The 6,352-nt window shown below is 44.4% G+C and overlaps 1 non-coding gene across 1 annotated transcript; it reads right to left on the bottom strand.

The window, feature by feature from the left end:
- Positions 1–5,078: 5,078 nt before the first annotated feature.
- TRNAG-UCC (transfer RNA glycine (anticodon UCC)) lies at positions 5,079–5,151 on the bottom strand. Its single transcript has one exon. It is a non-coding gene; the product is annotated as a tRNA-Gly (tRNA).
- Between the last annotated feature and the right edge of the window lie 1,201 nt (positions 5,152–6,352).

Here is a 6,352-nt window from a genome sequence, read left to right as displayed (position 1 = left end):
ATTACAACTATACAAGGGACTACCCTAGGAGTCCAGTGGTTAAAACTCCATGCTTCCAAGGCAGGGGACATAGGTTCCACCCTTGGTCAGGGGGCTAATATCCATGTGCCACGTGACCAAAAATAATATATATATATATGAGATAGTCACTGCAATGTTATGTCTAGCAACTAAAACAAATAAATAAAAGGCCATTTAAATCCAACAACAGGAAGATTATTAATGAAGGGATATAAATTATTGTTTAGAATTATAATAAAGCCTACAGTTTATCAAGCACCTTCACATACACAACTCCTTTCAGTTCTCAATGATCCCAGGATGTAGCAAGGAATCACTATCCAAGACTCAGAAACATTTAAGTGATTTGCACAAAAATCTCACAAATTTTGTGGCTCTCAAACACCTGCTACCAAATTCCAGACTTTCTTGATGTTAAAGTAGGTGGTTGTGAATCTCTGCTCTGAGCCTCAGTTTCCTCATCTAGAAAACAAGACTAATCAGAATACCTAAATAGTGGTTATGAGAATCCAGTAAAACTTTTAAGTGGCCGTCAGCTCTTAGCAGAGGGTATGGTTCACAGCAGCACTCTGTGTTTTAAGAATAATGATCATACAAAGTTTTATCAATTCAATACACCTTCAGCAATATAAACATGTCTGCAAGTCGATGAGGACCAGAAAGAGGAAGGAATAATGAAAATGTATGCTGCATGAGTAAGGCGAGAGCAAAAGAACCTTCTCCCTCTCTGGAATTAATTTGGCTTTAGTACAGTAAGTAGAAATCTGGGGGGAAACACAATTAGAATATGCAAAGTTCTCCTAAAAGGGACTTGTTTCTCTGGCGGAGCCTCATATTAAATCTGGGATCACTGCCTCTGGGATACTTTGAAATAATAAACTCAATACAGTATACTAACGCATATATATGGAATTTAGAAAGATGCTAACAATAACCCTGTATGAGAGACAGCAAAAGAGACACAGATGTATATAGAACAGTCTTTTGGACTCTGTGGGAGAGGGAAAGGGTGGGATGATTTGGGAGAATGGCATTGAAACATGTATATCATATATGAAACGAATGACCAGTCCAGGTTTGATGCATGATACTGGATGCTTGGGGCTGGTGCACTGAGACAACCCAGAGAAGATAGTACGGGGAGGGGGGAGGGAGGAGGGAGGGGGGAGGGAGGAGGGAGGGGGGTCAGGATGGGGAACACATGTACACTTGTGGCGGATTCATGTTGATGTATGGCAAAACCAATACAATATTGTAAAGTAGTTAACCTCCAATTAAAATAAGTTTATATTTTAAAATTTTTTTTAAAAATAAACAGCATACGCGCTCCCTGGAGACATCTTGTGTTGTGGGGAACCGGCCAGTGGAGGGCGCTATTTCACTTGCCCAAGGGACCGAGAAGGCATTTATTGGCCTCAATAATATACTGGGCTTCCCCCTTGGTAGCTCAGCTGGGAAAAGAATCCACCTGCAATGCAGGAGATCCTGGTTCAATTCCTGTGTGGGGAAGTTCCCCTGGAGAAGGGATAGGCTACCCACTCCAGTACTCTTGGGCTTCCCTGATGGCTCAGACGGTAAAGAATCCGCCTGCAATGAGGGAGACCAGGGTTCGGCCCCTGGGATGGAAAGATCCTCTGGAGAAAGGAAATGGCAACCCACTCCAGTATTCTTGCTTGGAGAATCCCATGGACAGAGGAGCCTGGTGGGCTATAGTCCATGGCGTTGCAAACAGTCAGACATAACTGAGCGACAAAGCACAGTACGGCAATAATATTCCAGAGCTTGTTGCTCAGTCTTCCTTAAAGATCACTCCTTTTCTTTTTCCCTCCATCTTAAAACTGAGACTCAGAAGCTTCTCAAGCAAATCTCCAGGTAGTCGGTAAATAGATCCAGGTCTGCTCCCAATGAACAGCAACATTCCAGGTGAGACGCTCTGCGGTGAAGAAGTTCATCTGCAGAACCAAGGAAAGCATGGTTACTGCTCCCTTTGGTCATGTGATTAGAATCTACACCATCTGTGTTCAGCAAAGACTTAGCAGGTGTTAGCTCCCCAGGGTTTTTAAACCTACAAACTGGGAACAACTCAAACCATGGGGGAGACAGGCCTTCAGAGCAACAAGGGGAGATGTTAGAGGATTCCTTGGCTTTCCCTCCCAAAAGTCAGCAAGGCCTGAAAAATCTCCACTACAAGGGCAGAGGGAGAAAGCAACTCCAGTCTCGGTGCCTGCACTGTGACAGGCTTGTGAAGGACAAGTGGGCATCGGTATAGATGAGGCATAGAAATGAAGTTGATCCAGGCTGAGGTCTCGAGCTTGAATCATGAGCAACTGCCTACATGAGTCAGAACTTAGGCAGTTGGTATTTGAGCTCCAATAAAGGAAGTGACAAGTTCAGCAAAGGATATGAATTCAGAAGAGAAATGTCAGGGGATGACACAGAACCCAGCACTACCAGAGCCTGAATCACACTGAGCTCAGACTCAGGTCCAAACTCCCCCCTATTTGGGATCTCAAATTAACATTAACAGGCATCCCAAGTTTAATACGTCAGACACCAAGCTCCAAGTCTTCGCCCTCACCTGCTCTGCCCACACCCTTCCTGTCTCAGGTAACAGCAATGCCAACCTCCCAAGTCCTCAGCTGGAGCCTCACTACATTCTCTCTTTCATATCTCACATCCAATCCCTCAGAAGATCCCAAGGACTTTCGTGTCTTTTAGACATTACCCAGGCTTCTCTGGTGGCTCGGTGGTAAAGAATCTGCCTGCCAATGCAGGAGACATGGGTTCGATCCCTGGTCTGGGAAGATCCCACTGGCCAGGGAGCAACTCAGCCCAAGAGCCACAACCACTGAGCCTGCGCTGTGGAGCCCATGCCCAGCAACAAGGGAAGCCGCCACGATAAGAAACATCTGCGCCGCAACCGCAGAAAGCCAGTGTGGAGCAGCAAAGACCGGATGCGGCCAGAAATAGATGAAGTAATTCAAAGTTTTAAAAGACATGCCCAAATCCCTCCTCTTCTCATCACCCCTGCCCAGTTCAAACCATCATCATCTTTTGTTGGTCTCCTTGTTGCAGCCTCTTAACTGGTCTCCCCACTTCCACCTTTGCCTACCATTCACTGTCTTCTCAACACAGCAGCCAGAGGAATCCTCTTAAAATCAAAGTTGGAAGACAACCTTAAAGAACAAGCCCATAAAAGAACTCATAAACTGGTTTTCATCAAAATTAACTGTTCTCTTCAGAAGAGTACTACAACATGAATGAATCTTGGTAAGTGAAATAAGCCCATCACAAATAGACAAAATACTGCATTATTCCACAGCTAAGAGATACCTACAGTCGTCAGAAAGTAGAATGCTGGTTGCCAGGGGCTGGAGAGGAGAGGAGAATGCAGAGTTTTTGCTTAATGGGTAGTAAGTTTTTATTTTGCATGGCGAGGCTGGTCACGCAACAACGAGAATGGTATAATATTAATGAACTGTACACTTAAAAATGGTAAGAATAAATAAATAAAAATGGTCAAGATGATAGATTTTATGTTATATCTATTTCACCCTAATTTAATTTTCAAATTGCACATTTTAAATATGTACCGTTTACTGTTACAACTCAGCAAAGCTGTTTTAAAATTTTTTTATTACATTTTTAAAAACTAAGAGGTTCCCTGATAGCTCAGTTGGTAAAGAATCTGCCTGCAATGCAGGAGACCCCAGTTCAATTCCTAGGTCAGGAAGATCCACTGGAGAAGGGAAAGGCCACCCACTCCAGTGTTCTGGCCTGGAGAATTCCCAGAACTATACAGACCATGGGGTCACAAAGAGTCAGACACAACTGAGTAACTTTCACTTTCACATTCAAGTAGAATCATATCCCTCCTTGGCTACATACATAGGCTCCATAGGCTTCTCATCTTTTTCAGAGAAAAAGCCAAAGTTCTTGGAATGACCTATGAGGCCCTACATGGTCTGACTCTGAAACCAGCATGCCCTCCTTGCCATTTCTCTCCCACTCACCCCACTCCAGCCTCATTGGCCTCTTCGCTGTTTCTCAAACACATCAGATGGCCTCTGGGGGCATTTGCGCATCTTTCTGCTTTGCCTAGAAAGCTTTTCCCCCAGGTAATTCTGTGGCTCACTTCCTTGCCTCTTCCAAATCTTTACACAAATGTCACCCTCTCAAAAGGGGCCGTTCCTGATGTGGGATGTAAAACCGAAATGCTTCCCCACTTCATGAGTCCCTCCCTCATCTGCTTTTTTACCTACATAGCATTTATCGTGGTCTAAGCTTTTGAACTGTGGTGTTGGAGAAGACTTGAGAGTCCCTTGGACTGCAAAGAGATCCAACCAGTCCATCCTAAAGGAGATCAGTCCTGGGTGTTCTTTGGAAGGACTGATGCTGACGCTGAAACTCCAATACTTTGGCCACCTCATGCGAACTGTTGACTCATTGGAAAAGACCCTGATGCTGGGAGGGACTAGGGGCAGGAGAAGGGGACGACAGAGGATGAGATGGCTGGATGGCATCACCAACTTGATGGACATGAGTTTGGGTAAACTCTGGGAGTTGGTAATGGACAGGGAGGCCTGGCGTGCTGCGATTCATGGGGTCTCAAAGAGTCGGACACGACTGAGCAACTGAACTGAACTGAATATACCACATTTTATTATTTGTCTGTGTTTCTAACCACTAGAATTAAACTCAGAAATACAGGAATCTTATTGCTTTGTTCATTAATTATATCCCCAGCAACAGGTACAGTGCCTGGCAGATAGGAGGTGCTTGATAAATATTTGTTGAATGAAGAAATGAGTGAGCGAATTAATAAGGAAAGAACATTCTGTGACCGTGACAAGCAGAGGGATCCTTTATGAAGATACTCCAATCCAGTCTGTATAGTCACATTAGCAATCAAGCTTCTCCTTCAGAGTGCTCGGATACGACGTCATCAGCATTCCCTTTCTAACATTATCAGGGGAGGCTCAAGATCACATGGGCCATGAATGGCACAGCCAGTATTTTGGGGATAGGGTCACCTCCCTCAGCATATGGGATCTTAGTTCCCTGACCAGAGATCGAACCTGTGACCCCTGCGTTGGAAGCACAGAGTCTTAACCACTGGACCATCAGAGAAATCCCAGAGCCAGCATTTAAACCGAGAATTAGTCATCAGCTACCAAGTCTCACCATGCCACCCTGAGCACCTAAATTTTTTTCAACTTTCATATCCTTTCATTTCATTCATAATGGCATTGCTGACAGACCCTAGTTCAGCAGTTAACCCTCCTGCCATAAATTTCTATTTGTCACCTCCAAAACTCAATATTTTAGAAGGCTGCCCTTCTGGTTTTTAAATGGAAATTGATGACACCATATGCAGGAGCACAGGAGCCCCAAACTCGCCATCTACCTGGAAGCAAAAATAGAAAAGGCAGATGTACTTAGAAATGCAAGCCCTCCCCACTGGAGATCTCGATCTTATCCCCCATCACCGGCCCAGGTACTCTGCACACTTGGGAGGTCCGGGGTTTGGTTTAGCAGCCAGGATGTACAGAGAGGTGCAGATGGAGCCAACCATGCGAAGATAGCATCCTCCCCTCGCCACTCAAGGTAGCCTGACACCTCTGAGCATCCAGAAAAGAACACAAACAAACAGATTTTTATGAGGGCTGTAACCCAATTGACAAAGGCGAGCTCTCTCAGCCTGGAAATGTCCCTGCTCTGAACCAGTTGCCTTGCCAACAAGCCACATGTTTCCACTCTGCAGAATCCAATTTCTGAGCACTGTGACAGCGACAGGTCCAGAGACACGACACACACTTCCAAGGTGCCTTTGAACACCTGCTGAATAGCTAAGAACAATGTGTGTCTCTGGATGTACTTAGAAACATGGGAAGTGTGCTGGGCAAAGGCAGGTCACACCCAGCTTATGCAACCTACCCTGCCCATCCCAGAATTTTACAAACTCCAGATAAGCATGTAGTGGCCCTTTATCACCCTTTATCACCATCATCATTATAATCTTTGTAAATACTTGTACTTACAAGTATTTGTAATACTTGTATTACACTCTGGGACTTACTTTTTTAATATATTGAGTTATTTAATGGTCACGACAACACAATGAGGTAGCTACTATTAGTATTCCATTTCAGATGAGAAAATAGAGACATAGAAAAGGTAAGTAATTTACCCTAATTTACATAGCGTGAGAAAGGGAGAGCCAGGATTAGAACCCAGACAGTCTGCCTCCAGAATCCATCTCCTTAAACATTTGGCTGTACTATCAATCTCCAACATTGCCTAAATAGTAATGCTAATTGTTCTAGCTATC

The sequence above is a fragment of the Ovis canadensis genome, chromosome 24 (genome assembly GCF_042477335.2).
Source record: "Ovis canadensis isolate MfBH-ARS-UI-01 breed Bighorn chromosome 24, ARS-UI_OviCan_v2, whole genome shotgun sequence".
Taxonomy (NCBI): Eukaryota; Metazoa; Chordata; class Mammalia; order Artiodactyla; family Bovidae; genus Ovis; species Ovis canadensis.
Note: the sequence above shows the minus strand (reverse complement) of the source record. Positions and strands in the feature narration are given on the sequence as shown.